The sequence below is a fragment of the Salvelinus alpinus genome, chromosome 11 (assembly GCF_045679555.1).
Source record: "Salvelinus alpinus chromosome 11, SLU_Salpinus.1, whole genome shotgun sequence".
NCBI classification, from domain to species: Eukaryota; Metazoa; Chordata; class Actinopteri; order Salmoniformes; family Salmonidae; genus Salvelinus; species Salvelinus alpinus.
Window position 1 is genome coordinate 20,293,711 of NC_092096.1, and position 15,840 is coordinate 20,309,550.

Sequence of the window (15,840 nt, forward strand, 5' to 3'; positions counted from 1 at the left end):
AGGTACAGAGAGTGAAGGTTTAATAGCTGACGGACATGAAACAGAACAGGAACAGTGTCTGGAAGGGAACACATAATAACAATTAATGAGGACACAGGGAACACCACCGAGGAACAGACAGATATACAGGGGGTGATCAACAACGTGAAGGATTCCAGGTCAGTCCAATGAGCACAGCTGTGCGTAATGTTGGTAACAGGTGTGTATGATGACGGGTAGCCTGGCGCTCGAGGGAGCAGGAGTAGGCGTGACACTTCTAGTGTTAACGTGCAGAAAACCTAGGCTTTTACGAGAGCAGAAATCAGTGAAGCAGATATCAGAGCACAAGTCAGAATTGGGGCTAGCAACAGTAGATGGGCCAGGGTGTAGATGCACATTTTCAGATATCATCAACAGTAATACAATCAAGGCACGGCATAGAACAGGGAGAGTTCTACAGTGCTGATTTATCATCACCATGCTTTCTATAGTTTAGGCCTATAGCTTGCTAGGCCTAGCTAACTAGTTATTGTGTTATAAAGTTAGCTCTAAAAGGGCATGCTTACACCAAATATTTGTATAACTAACCCAAGTTATACCACATATACCACAATGGCGAATCGTGAATTCTACTGTTATGGCTAATCATTATTGTGGGTAGCCAAAGCCAGCCAGCTAGCTTACCTCGCTCGCAAGTGACAAACATACAGTGGGGCAAAAAAGTATTTAGTCAGACACCAATTGTGCAAGTTCTCCCACTTAAAAAGACGAGAGAGGCCTGTAATTTTCATCATAGGTACACTTCAACTATGACAGACAAAATGAGGGAAAAAAATCCAGAAAATCACATTGTAGGATTTTTAATGAATTTATTTGCAAATTATAGTGGAAAATAAGTATTTGGTCACCTACAAACAAGCAGGATTTCTGGCTCTCACAGACCTGTAACTTCTTCTTTAAGAGGCTCCTCTGTCCTCCACTCGTTACCTGTATTAATGGCACCTGTTTAAACTTGTTATCAGTATAAAAGACACCTGTCCACAACCTCAAACAGTCACACTCCAAACTCCACTATGGCCAAGACCAAAGAGCTGTCAAAGGACACCAGAAACAAAATTGTAGACCTGCACCAGGCTGGGAAGAATGAATCTGCAACAGGTAAGCAGCTTGGTTTGAAGAAATCAACTGTGGGAGCAATTATTAGGAAATGGAAGACATACAAGACCACTGATAATCTCCCTCGATCTCGGGCTCCACGCAAGATCTCACCCCGTGGGGTCAAAATGATCACAAGAACGGTGAGCAAAAATCCCAGACCCACACTGGGGGACCTAGTGAATGACCTGCAGAGAGCTGGGACCAAAGTAACAAAGCCTACCATCAGTAACACACTACGCCGCCAGGTACTCAAATCCTGCAGTACCAGACGTGTCCCCCTGCTTAAGCCAGTACATTTCCAGGCCCGTCTGAAGTTTGCTAGAGAGCATTTGGATGATCCAGAAGAAGATTGGGAGAATGTCATATGGTCAGATGAAACCAAAATAGAACTTTTTGGTAAAACCTCAACTCGTCGTGTTTGGAGGACAAAGAATGCTGAGTTGCATCCAAAGAACACCATACCTACTGTGAAGCATGGGGGTGGAAACGTCATGCTTTGGGGCTGTTTTTCTGCAAAGGGACCAGGACGACTGATCCGTGTAAAGGACAGAATGAATGGGGCCATGTATCGTGAGATTTTGAGTGAAAACCTCCTTCCATCAGCAAGGGCATTGAAGATGAAACGTGGCTGGGTCTTTCAGCATGACAATGATCCCAAACACACCGCCCGGAGCATTTCAAGGTCCTGGGGTGGCCTAGCCAGTCTCCAGATCTCAACCCCATAGAAAATCTTTGGAGGGAGTTGAAAGTCTGTGTGGCCCAGCAACAGCCCCAAAACATCACTGCTCTAGAGGAGACCTGCATGGAGGATTTGGGCCAAAATACCAGCAACAGTGTGTGAAAACCTTGTGAAGACTTACAGAAAACGTTTGACCTCTGTCATTGCCAACAAAGGGTATATAACAAAGTATTGAGATAAACTTTTGTTATTGACCAAATACTTATTTTCCACCATAATTTGCAAATAAATTCATAAAAAATCCTACAATGTGATTTTCTGGATTTTTTTTTCTCATTATGTCTGTCATAGTTGAAGTGTACCTATGATTAAAATTACAGGCCTCTCTCATATTTTTAAGTGGGAGAACTTGCACAATTGGTGGCTGACTAAATACTTTTTTGCCCCACTGTACAAGCAGCACTGCGAATGAGGCCCTTGGAAAGGAATTCTAGAGTTTACACAGTAAGGAGAGAATCAGAAATGGCGGCAAGAAGTGCTGACGATATGGAGGTAATGGAACAAAAAGTTGGTTAAACAACAGCTGTGCTGGAATGAGGACAATATGAGTGTCAGTTCTGATGCTATGGAACTGGAGGATGAGGGTCAAGGACCAGAATAATGTATGCAGAGGCTGTAAAACATTGGTGGAACTACAGTGTAGAATATTGGTGTCACGCCCTGATCTGTTTCACCTGTCCCTGTGATTGTCTCCACCCCCTCCAGGTGTCGCTTATTTTCCCCAGTGTTCAACCCTGTGTTTCCTGTCTCTCTGTGCCAGTTCGTCTTGTATGTTTAAGTCAAGTCAACCAGCGTATTTTTCCCGGTACTCCTTGTCTATTCTCTTTTCTAGTCGTCCCAGTTTTGACCCCTGCCTGACTCTGGACTACTTTCCCGCCTGCCTGATCATCCTGCCTGCCCTGACCTTGAATCTGCCTGCCCTTTGGTACCTATTGGACTCTGAACTGGTTTTGACCTTTTGTCTGTACACGACCATTCTCTTGCCTACCCCTTTTGGATTAATAAACATTGTAAGACTCCAACCATCTTCCTCCTGTGTCTGCATCTGGGTCTCGCCTTGTGTCATGATAGTTGGAGCTTCCATGGCTGCTCATGTACTAAGTGGACCTACTGTTGGGGCTGGTGTTTCTGCATGTCCTGGCATGGTTTCGAGACCTGTTCAGAAGTATTGCGCTCATTAATGTTTGGTGTCAAAGGACACTTTCATAATGAATCAAGTTGACTTCATAGCTTTTTTATGATTCCTTTGGCAATATAAAAATTAATACGCACACAACATATAAACAAAACCATTCACTGTGAAAGTTGATACATCTAGGCCCTTCATATAGGCTATGTGCAGCACTGCGTTTAATTTATCACATCAGTTATTGTTTTCTTGCTCAAACCGCCACACAAACTCGTACGTCTAAAGGTTATAAATGATATTAGGTACGGGGGAAGTTTATGTAAGAGCAATGAATCGACCATTAACTCTCGTTCTGCCACTGAGTCCTTACTTAAGAACTATAGATGTATCACGTGAAGCAAGTGTTATTTGCATGTGAAAATGTAAATGGAATGCATTTTTGTTACCATTGTTTACATTTTTGTTGGTGGCCCAGTCTTTGAAGATATTCACAAATTAAGGAGTGTGGCTTTAAGCATCCTCATCACAAGCTCCACAAACCCTGCTGGCTTACCAACTCCAACTGTTGTTTCAACCACATGGAATGCAGCCTAAAGAAAGGGAAAGGGGGATACCTAGTCAGTTGTACAACTGAATGCATTCAACTGAAATATGTCTTCCGCATTTAACCCAACCCCTCTCAATCTAGCAGAACCTGCTGTGGGAATCTACCTCTCTCTTGTTATTAAAACTTTGTTTCCTCATATCTCTCAGAACATTCAAATATTTAAAGACCAAAAAGAACATTGTGGGGCTCTGGCCTTGTGCTAGGACCCTGAAATGCTGATACAGCTTGGTCCTAACACCGGTCCTAGCACATTCTTACTTAACAGTATGTTGTAAATAGTATGTATTACAATTAGTACACAGTAGCCTATGCAGTTTTAGTAAGTAGTAGGCAAGACAGATTTCGGACACGGCCTCTGTACTAGTCTAAAGACAGTTGGTGAAGGAGTAAGATGGCCGCTCCATTTAGGACTATAACGGCCATTTCTGACTTTCGATAACAATTTGATAAAACACGGCAGGATTGTAGAGCCCAACAACCGTAACTGGCACTACAGATGTATGGTCTTAATTTGAGCCAGTTTGCTACAGCAGAAAAATAATCTTGCAGGAACAGGAAATGGGAATTCTTATTTGGATTATAATAAATGTACATTTTTGTAGGGGTTGATCCATTTTTCCCTAAGGGAAAATTCATTCTGACATTTCAAACCTTTTTAATCTCAGGGCGGGGTCAAATTGATGGTTGAGGCTTTCTGATTTATTTTCTCACTAGCTAGGTTTCCAACAATTTGTTGGAAGATTTTCAAGCGAATATTTGAATATTCGGCCCAATAATATGCACATTTTACTAGCAATGATATGTTTCCATCAAACTGGCTTCTTGACAATAAAAAACAATTGCGCTATGACGTAGTGCACATAAAAAGCATTTTATCCTACATATTTTCTAATTGCCCGAAAAAAACTTTCATTCCACATGTTTCCATCCCATATGGCACAAGGAGTCTGCCAAAAAAAGCAAATATTCTCACTCTGGTCTTGGCATGTGTTATAGGGGCAGCAGGTAGCCTAGTGGTTAGAGCGTTGGGCTAGTAACCGAAAGGTTTCTGGATCAAATCCCTGAGCTGACAAGGTAAAAATCTGTCGTTCTACCCCAGAATAAGGCAGTTATACTTTGGAATCCACTGTTCCCTGGTAGGCTGTCATTTTAAATAAGAATGTGTTCTTAACTGACCTGCCTAGTTAAATAAAGGTTATATTTTAAAAATAATAGATAGATGACTTTGCACAGGAATCGGATCTATGTGCCAGATGATCACAATCACTACTTTTCAATGCTTCATTCTGACAAAGATGGTGAGATGTTCTATTGTGGGGACTGTTCCCTTGTTCAAGGCTCAGTGTAACAGCTAATCAGAACCCAAACAGAGCAGTATTATAGCTTTCTATAGCCCTGTTATTGAGCTGTTTCATCAACCACTCTACAAAACCACCACTAGGGAGTCACCTTACCTTACAAAGTCATCTGTGAGTTTGAACTATAAGCTAAATCAAAACCTTCATGTTGCTCATTGCCTGCCATGTGTTTCTCTACATGAACACTCAACACAACACTCAACACTCAACACTCAACATATTAGACAATATAGAGACAGTCTGACACATTGTCTACAGGGATGGGAGTAACCGAAAATACCAGAGGAGACCTGAACCGATAACAGTATGAGAAAATGTGCTGAATCACTTGGTATGTAAACAAAGGGGTTTAATGTGCGTGCCTCTTGGCCACAACACATTCTTTCTCCATCTTGATAATAGTTTCCTGTGCTGAAGAAAGTTGTGGTGTTGATCTAATGATGCATACTTCAGAATCTATTGGTAACTTGATAAGAGAGCAGTTATGATGGTTCTTACATTGCCTTGTATGCAGTTTGAAAAGTAATGAGGAAAGCTGAGGTGGGACCAGGTCACTATTATTCGAGTCACAAGCAAGTCTCAAGGTCCAAGTCCCAAGTCAAGTCTCAAGTCAAGTAAAAACAAAATCTCTCTACATGCAACGACCTGCATCACATCCGGCCGTGATTGGGAGTCCCATAGGGCGGCGAACAATTGGTCCAGCGTTGTCCGGGTTTGTCCGGGTTAGGCCATTATTGTAAATAAAAATTTGTTCTTAACTGACTTGCCTAGTTAAATAAAGGTTACATTTAAATAAATAAATACATAAATATTCTACCTGATCTACCTGATCCTATAGCAGTACAATAAAACAGCAAACTGTTCGCTAGCTCACCCGACCTGTGTTGATTGACAGTTTACTGGTCCAATGAGAGTGCTGAGTGTGTGTGTTTCATTAGCCAATCTGTAACTGTTTTTTTGTTGTTGCAAGGGCCATGCCATGGTTACTGTAAGTCGCTCTGGATAAGAGCGTCTGCTAAATGACTTAAATGTAAATGTAAATGTACTGTGTCTGGCTGTGTGTATGTAGGAGAGAGTAAAATGGCTATTCCATCAAACTTTTAATTATTAGAATAGTACACAGAACATCCAGGTTGGTCAGTTCCAAGAAAAAAACAGAAGGGGGGAGTCAGCTCGCTACGATCGCCAGAAACTTTACTTTTGGTTAATTCTTTTCAATTGTTGCACTAGCAGTACTGCCTGTTGATATTAAGTAGGCAGCTACAGTAGCTGGATGATATACTAACATCTTCAGTTTTTATATACTTAAATGTATTTTATTTCATCTGGGTTCTTACGTCACCTACTAACACCCTGGTACTACCCGTAACGTTAGCTACCTTTCTCCTCAGTCTGAGAAAACAGAGAGAAAGAATAAAAAAAGATTTAAACTATTAGCGGTCATTTCCCCAAATTTGAAACCCGTATTCAAGGATTCTCTCTGATGAGCATAGGCTACCCGTCCTGTTGGGGGAGGATGCAGAGAGCTGTGGGTTGGCAGCACACTACATTGGTGCCTGCCATAAGTTAAGGGACAGTGTCTGACAGACCAACCAACCTGCACATGCCCTCTATGCTTATTGTTATTGTTCAATGTATGGTTATTTTGACCCTTGATTATTGTTGTTACTGTTGTCCCGTTGACAATTTTGATTCTTATTATTTTAATATTGTAAATATCCAAAGTAAGCTTTGGCAATATGTACATTGTTACGTCATGCCAAAAAAGCAAATGTAATTGAATTGAAAGGTATGTGTTGCAGATTACTCCGGTGTAGAAGTCCGTAACGTTAAATAAATAAAGCATCGCAAGGTTAATGCCATAGATATTGTTATGGGGGAGTGTGAGACTATTGAAACATGTAACTTTTATAGTTGTATCGTTATTGATATTGTTTTACAGAGTGCTAAAAAGTATGACTGTTACTAGCTAGCATGTCTTTCTGTGATGCAGATGGTTAGCTGAGCTGTCGACTTATGCTAGTGCAGCATTATGCGAGATGTAGTTTTAGCCCTCTAAGGGCGGAATGGGATAAATGTGATTTCACGTTGTAGCTTGTTTGTATTACTGTGTTTTTCTACATGAGTTGTATTTTAGTACAGTCAACACTGAAAGCACCTAGCAATGTATTGGGGATTTGAGACAGGATGTGAGTGTAACCTTTCTTCATGCTCCTTTATAGAACTACTTGACAAATGGTGCATTGGAGACTGATGTGTTCCTGTCCAGTCTTTTCATAATACTCTTGCAGATCAACATAAAAGCCTAAAAGACAGCTGTGGTTTCACTCTTCATTTCTTTGTTCTTCTGTGGTACATATAAAGACATATACATGTAGAATAACCCACTTAAACTCTGTCCACAAAATTAGGGAAAACATTACAAAATCTGGCCAGATCATTTCAAGTCATCAGTCTCAAGTCAAAGTCTAGTCCGGAGTCTTGAGGCACCAAGTCAAATTCAAGTGTCAAGTTATTTTATTTTATATAAAGTCCAGTCTCAAGTCATCAAATTTGTGACTGGAGTCCAAGTCACGTGACTCGAGTCGACAACTCTGGAGGATAGCACACATCCTTGAGGGACCCTGTGCTCATGTTAATGAAAGACAACTTCCCTTGATTGTATAATGTCTTGGAGTTTCCTTATAGGGGCAATCTACAGTTGAAACAATAACAAAGTGGACACCCCACCACTGTTTTGGTAAAGAACTGAAGGATGGGGCTGGAGAATGTAACCATTCTCAAATTCATAGACCAAGCTAAGGACGACAAGACTGACCATCCATGATACCAAAATATATTTTAAAATATTTTCTTGAGGGGGCTTTAAACTGTTTGATTACGATTACATTGCTCACAATCATTGGAGTAAAACAAGCTTATATTTTAGGTTCTGATGGGGTATGACAGTTGAACTAAGCTTATGAGTGTCACGTTCCTGACCTGTTTTCTGTTGTTTTGTATGTGTGTGATGGTCAGGGCTTGAGTTTTAGGTGGGCAGTCTATGTTTTCTGTTTCTATGTTGGTTTTGGGTTGCCTGGTATGGCTCTTAATTAGAGACAGGTGTTTTGCGTTTTCCTCTAATTGAGAGTCATATTAAGGTAGGGTGTTCTCACTGTTTGTTTGTGGGTGATTGTCTTCCGTGTCAGTGTATGTGTGCACCATACGGGACTGTTTCATTGTCGTTAGGTATTTGTAGTCTGTTCCTGTTCGTGCGTTCTTCACGTTGTATGTAAGTTCGTGTCCAGGTCTGTTTACTTCGTTTTGTTGTTTTGTAAAGTATCAAGTGTTCTTCGTGTGTTTAGTTTCGTCTTGTTTATTAAAATTCATTATGTATTCACAACCCGCTGCATTTTGGTCTTTCGATCCTTCTATCCTCTCCTCGTTTGAGGAGGAGGATTACGACACCCGTTACAATGAGGTACCGGTATTCATAAATTATATTCTTTAAGAATCAATGTGTTTACAGTGCATTCGGAAAGTATTCAGACCACTTGACTTTTTTCACATTTTGTTACGTTACAGTCTTATTTTAAAATGTAGTAAACATTTGTTTTTCCTCATCAATCTACACACTACCACATAATGACAAAGGTAAAACATGTTTTTATACCTTTTTGCAAATTTATTTATAAGTATTCAGACCCTTTGCTATGAGACTCTAAATTGAGCTCAGGTGCATCTTGTTTCCATTGATCATCCTTGCGATGTTTCTACAACTTGATTGGAGTCCACCTGTGGTAAATTCAATTGATTGAATGTGATTTGGAAAGGCACACACCTGTTTATTTATGGTCCCACAGTTGACAGTGCATTTCAGAGCAAACACCAAGCCATGACGTTGAAGGAACTGTCCATAGAGCTCCGAGGCGACAGGGTTGTGTCGAGGCACAGATCTGGGGAAGGGTACAAAAACATTTCTGCAGCATTGAAAGTCCCCAAGAACAGTGGCCTCCATCATTTGCCTGGCCAAACTGAGCAATCGGGGGAGAAGGGCATTGGTCAGGGAGTTGACCAAGAACCCAATGGTCACTCTGACAGAGCTCCAGAGTTCCTCTGTGGAGATGGGAGAACCTTCCAGAAGGACAAGACAACCATCTCTGCAGCACTCCACCAATCAGTCCTTTATTGTAGAGTGACCAAACGGAAGCCACTCCTCAGTAAAAGGCACATGACAACCATGAGAAAGAAGATTCTCTGGTCTGATGAAACAAAGATTGAACTCTTTGGCCTGAATGACAAGCGTCACTTCTGGAGGAAACCTGGCACCCTCCCTACGGTGAAGCATGGTGGTGGCACATCAAGTTTTAAATTTCCGGGGTTTAATTGAATCCTTTATTAATCATGTACAACTGAGACATACAAAGGAAATAAAAACAAAAAGTGACCTCTGTGATTGAGGGATGGATCTCAGGTTAATATTTGTCAAAAAGGAGAGACTGAAAGTGTAATGGAAATGATAGGTAGGGATACAGGGCCTGTTATGAATCACCTGATGTGAATCTATGATTATCAGATGGATATAATGTGTGTGCATCATAATAGAAGTAAATGCTTTTTCTCCATTCGTTTTTTTTGGGGTCTAGAGGGATTTCCTACAGTGCTTTATGTCAGAAGGCCTGTAAATTGCTCACACAAACAAAGTGGGGTTGAATTGCTCCATGAAAACTGAATAAACAGCCATTGATTCCAAAACATTTGCCATCAAAAGATACAGAGGGTGACTATAAGTGTTCAGGAAAACAAGTCATGAAAGCCTCAAAATGTCAGACAGTGATTCAGAGGCCAAAGCAAATACTATACAACAACAACTAAGGATAGACCTACTACTATCCAGCCTTGTCAAACATTTTATGTTGTCAGTATTTAGGAACGTTTAACAACATTTGCTGTTTCCATCACACCTGTCATTACTTTTTAATGCGACAAGTAGTTTGCATAAAGTACCTATTGTCTCTTACAGTATGTGATGAGTACTGGCACCTAAATACAGTATAAAGAGTACCAGCACCCACATTGACTACCAGCATTTATTACAGTCCACTTCCAGCACTGGTTCAATGTAGCCAGGAGCTCAAACTGTCAGATGACTTTGTTCGGGAAAGGTGTAGTGGTTTTGTAGAGTGCTTTATGAGACACAGGACTATAGACTTGATATCTCTCAGATATAGGACAGATAATTCAGAACGAATTTTGTTTGGATTTTTTGGGACTATCTGTAGTTCCATGTAGTGAATCTGGCCTGATAATTTAACCAGTAAGGAACAAAGTATAAGCATTTTCAAGTCAAATAAGTCTTCAGAAATCTGTATGTCTGTCAGTAGCTTCATAAAACATTATAAATGCACAGTGACTATAATAAATGGAAAGATTATTAATGCAATTGTATAATACACAGGACAGTAAACATCTATTAGCAAGTTACACAACTTTGGAACTATTCAAACTTGGAGCTTTTAGTTACAAGGTCACACAAAAGTGACCTAAAAGTGACAAAAGTGACCTGTTATTATAAACAAAGTTAACAAATTCTACAAGCTGGATTGTAGTGTTTTCTTTTCCACTCCTGTAGCATCTTCTCCATCAGCTCCACTACATGAGGACTGTCTGTTCTAGTGTTTCTGAACACATGGTACCCACCCCCACAGAGCCTCACTATCTCTTTAAGAGGAGGGTCTGCCCGTTCAGGAAATGTTTCTAATGTCATACATTTCAGGTCCTCTTCATGAGTGAAGAGGACAATGGTTTTCTTTCATACACAACATGACCAAAAGTATGTGGACACCGGCTTGTCAACATCTCATTCAAAAATATTGGGCATTAATATGGAGTTGTTCCACTCTTTGCTGCTAAAACAGCCTCCACTCTTCTGGGAAGGCTTTACACTAGATGTTTACTCCTGCGGGGACTTGCTTCCATTTAGTCACAAGAGCATAAGTGAGGTCGGGCTCTAAAGTTGGGCGATTAAGCCTGGCTCGCAGTCGGCATTCCAATTCATCCCAAAGGTGTTCGATGGGGTTGATGTCAGGGTTCTGTGCAGACCAGTCAAGTTCTTCCACACCGATCTCGACAAACCATTTCTGTATGGACATTTTTGTGCATGGGGACATTGTCATGCTGAAACAGGAAAGGGCCATCCCGAAACTGTTGCCACAAAGTTGGAAGCACAGAATCATCTAGAATGTCATTCTATGCTGTGGCGTTAAGATTTCCCTTCACTGGAACTAAGGGGCTTAGCCCGAACCATGAAAAACAGCCCCAGGCCATTATTTCTCCTCCACCAAACTTTACAGTTGGCACTATGTGTTGGGACAGGTAGCATTCTCCTGGCATCCAATCCCAGATTCATCCTTCAAGCTACCAGATGGTGAAGTGTAATTCGTCACTCTAGAGAACTCATTTCCACTGCTCTAGAGTACAATGGCTGCAGGCTTTACACCACTCCTGTCACATCTGCTCCTGCCACACCCCCTAGTGGACATCCGGTGTCTCCTTGACCTGCAGCCATTCCCCCAGTACACTCTCTCTCTCCCTCTCCCTCTCTCTCTCTCTCTCTCTCTGTGATTGTGTAGTTGGAGACAAGTGTGCTGGAGTCAGAGCAGATCCCCACCAGCTGCAACCTTTTCCATAATCAAGACCTCTACAAATATTCAGTCCTGCCACTTCCACTCTGCCAGATTGTAATCTTCGTTCAGTCAGTCATGCTTCTAGCTGTTTGTTGTTATTTAAGATCCTGTATCCTGCTGTGCCTGTTTCCCTGCCTGACGCTGTTTTGCCACTCTGACTCTGGTTTCTGTCTCCTGTTCCACATCTCACCACCCCGCTACCCTGTTCTGGACAACTCCAGCGTTTGGCATTGAACATGGTGATCTTAGGCTTGTGTGCGGCTGCTTGGCCATGGAAACCCATTTCATGAAGCTCCCAACGAACAGTTATTGTGCTGACATTGCTTCCAGAGGAAGTTTGGAACTCGGTTGTGAGTGTTAGAGCAACCGAGGGCAGCTCTTACAGTTGACCGGGTCAGCTCTAGCGGTGCAGAAATTTGACGAACTGACTTGTTGGAAAGGTGGCGTCCTATGACGGTGCCACACTGAAAGTCTGTGAGCTATTCAGTAAAGCCATTCTACTGCCAATGTTTGTCTATGGAGATTGCATGGCTGTTTGCTCAATTTTATACATCTGTCAGCAATGGGTGTGGCTGAAGTAGCCAAATCCACTTATTTGAAGAGGTAGCCACATACTTTTGTATGTATAGTGTAGTTTTACGTCTCTAAGAATAAACCTGTGTATAATATGTTCACAGTTTAGTCCAGAATAGGTAAATAGTTAAGTATTGCAATCTTGTGGCAAAAATGGCTGCAAACATCGCCATGTTCTTTTTCTAAGTAAGATGATTCATTGAATGAAATATATTTGGATCAATGTAGCCTATTTTAATGATGATGGTCATAGGGATGTTGGAAAATAGAAACCAGTTAGGCTAATGTGGAAAATTAAATAGCACTCCATTGACATGTAATGTAGGTTTCTCTTTATTTTTAGACAAACCTTCAGAAATACAGTTCATTTATGAAATAATTGTTAATGTGATTCCAAAGTTAGAACTGGTGCTCCCTAGCTGTGAAACCTAAATCTACAGTATCAGCCAGAATTTAGGAACAACAGAAACATTTGTGGTACTGGATGCAGTGCTAAACATGAATAACTTGTGGTTCTCACTGTTAAGTCAATTTGATACAATGTATCGGTACAGTAAATTAACCACATTGCTCACAAACAGCACATTTTAGTTATGAAAGCCTAAAAAATGTCAGACAGTGATTCAGAGGTCGCCTCACTAACAACGACTAAATCAAATCAAATTGTATTTGTCACATACACATGGTTAGCAGATGTTAATGCTAGTGTAGCGAAATGCTTGTGCTTCTAGTTCCGACAATGCAGTAATATCCAACGAGTAATCTAACCTAACAATTTCACAACAGCTACCTTATACACACAAGTGTAAAGGAATGAACGAATATGTACATAAAGATATATGAATGAGTGATGGTACAGAACGGCATACGCAAGATGCAGTAGATGGTATCGAGTACAGTATATACATATGAGATGAGTAATGTAGGGTATGTAAACATTATATGAAGTGGCATTGTTTAAAGTGTCTAGTGATACATGTATTACATCAAAATGGCAAGATGTAGTAGATGGTATAGAGAACAGTATATACATATGAGATGAGTAATGTAGGGTATGTAAACATTATATGAAGTGGCATTGTTTAAAGTGTCTAGTGATACATGTATTACATCAAAATGGCAAGATGTAGTAGATGGTATAGAGAACAGTATATACATATGAGATGAGTAATGTAGGGTATGTAAACATTATATGAAGTGGCATTGTTTAAAGTGTCTAGTGATACATGTATTACATCAAAATGGCAAGATGTAGTAGATGGTATAGAGAACAGTATATACATATGAGATGAGTAATGTAGGGTATGTAAACATTATATGAAGTGGCATTGTTTAAAGTGGCTAGTGATACATTTTTTACATCAATTTTTACATTACTAAAGTGGCTGGAGTTGAGTCAGTATGTTGGCAGCAGCCACTCAATGTTAGTGATGGCTGTTTAACAGTCTGATGGCCTTGAGATAGAAGCTGTTTTTCAGTCTCTCGGTCCCTGCTTTGATGCACCTGTACTGACCTCGCCTTCTGGATGATAGCGGGGTGAACAGGCAGTGGCTCGGGTGGTTGTTGTCCTTGATGATCTTTATGGCCTTCCTGTGACATCGGGCAGTGTAGGCGTCCTGGAGAGCAGGTAGTTTGCCCCCGGTGATGCGTTGTGCAGACCTCACTACCCTCTGGAGAGCCTTACGGTTGTAGGCGGAGCAGTTGCCGTACCAGACGGTGATACAGCCCGACAGGATGCTCTCGATTGTGCATCTGTAAGAGTTTGTGAGTGATTTTGGTGACAAGCCGAATTTCTTCAGCCTCCTGAGGTTGAAGAGGCGCTGCTGCGCCTTCTTCACCACGCTGTCTATGTGGGTGGACCAATTCAGTTTGTACGTGATGTGTACGCCGAGGAACTTAAAACTTTCTACCCTCTCCACTACTGTCCCGTTTGTTTTGTTGACTTTGAGTGTGAGGTTATTTTCCTGACACCACACTCCGACGGCCCTCACCTCCTCCCTGTAGGCCATCTCGTCGCTGTTGGTAATCAAGCCTACCACTGTAGTGTCGACTGCAAACTTGATGATTGAGTTGGAGGCGTGCATGGCCACGCAGTCGTGGGTGAACAGGGAGTACAGGAGAGGGCTCAGAACACACCCTTGTGGGGCCCCAGTGTTGAGGATCAGCGGGGTGGAGATGTTGTTACCTACCCTCACCAACTGGGGGCGGCCCGTCAGGAGGTCCAGGACCCAGTTGCACAGGGCGAGGTCGAGACCCAGGGTCTCGAGCTTGATGATGAGTTTGGAGGGTACTATGGTGTTAAATGCTGAGCTGTAGTCGATTAACAGCATTCTCACATAGGTATTCCTCTTGTCCAGATGGGTTAGGGCAGTGTGCACTGTGGTTGCGTTTGCGTTGTCTGTGGACCTATTGGGGTGATAAGCAAATTGGAGTCGGTCTAGGGTGTCAGGTAGGGTGGAGGTCCTTGACTAGTCTCTCAAAGCACTTCATTATGACGGAAGTGAGTGCTACGGGGCGGTAGTCATTTAGCTCAGTTACCTTAGCTTTCTTGGGAACAGGAACAATGGTGGCCCTCTTGAAGCATGTGGGAACAGCAGACTGGGATAAGGATTGATTGAATATGTCTAGGGTAACATGTCTACCTATGTCTAGGTAAGGGGCAGCATTCAGAATTTTGGATGAAAAGCATGCCCAAATTAAACTGCCAGCTACTCATCCCCAAAAGATAAGATATGCATATTATTAGTAGATTTGGATAGAAAACACTCTGACGTTTCTAAAACTGTTTGAATCATGTCTGTGAGTATAACATAACTTATTTAGCAGGCGAAACCCCGAGGACAAACCATTCAGATTTTTTTTTTTTTGAGGTCACTCTCTTTTCAATGAGTTTTCATTGGGAAACCAGATTTCTAAGGGACCTGCTTGCAGTTCCTACCGCTTCCACTGGATGTCAACAGTCTTGAGAAATTGGTTGAGGTTATTCCTTTGTGTAATGAAGAAGTACGGCCATCTTGAATGAGAGTCACTTGAAGTGTCCTGTTAGATAGAAATGCGTGACCAGAAAGGTAGCTATAGTTGGTTTTAATCCTGTATTGAACACAGATCATCCCATCTTCAATTCTATCGATTATTAACGTTAAACAATACCTAAAGTTGTATTACAAAAGTAGTTTGACATTTTTTTGGCAAAGTTTACAGGTAACCTTTGAGATATTTTGTAGTCACGTTTGAGCAAGTTGGAACCGGTGTTTTTCTGGATCAAACGCGACAAATAAATGGACATTTTGGATATATATCGACGGAATCAAATCGAACAAAAGGACCATTTGTGATGTTTATGGGACATATTAGAGTGCCAACAACAGAAGCTCGTCAAAGGTAAGGCATGAATTATATTTTTATTTCTGCGTTTTGTGTAGCGCCTGCAGGGTTGAAATATGCTTCTCTGTCTTTGTTTACTATTGTGCTATCCTCAGATAATAGCATCGTTTGCTTTCGCCGAAAAGCCTATTTGAATTCTGACATGTTGGCTGGATTCACAACCAGTGTAGCTTTAATTTGGTATCTTTCATGTGTGATTTAATGAAAGTTAGATTTTTATAGTAATTTTCATAGTAATTAATTAGAAT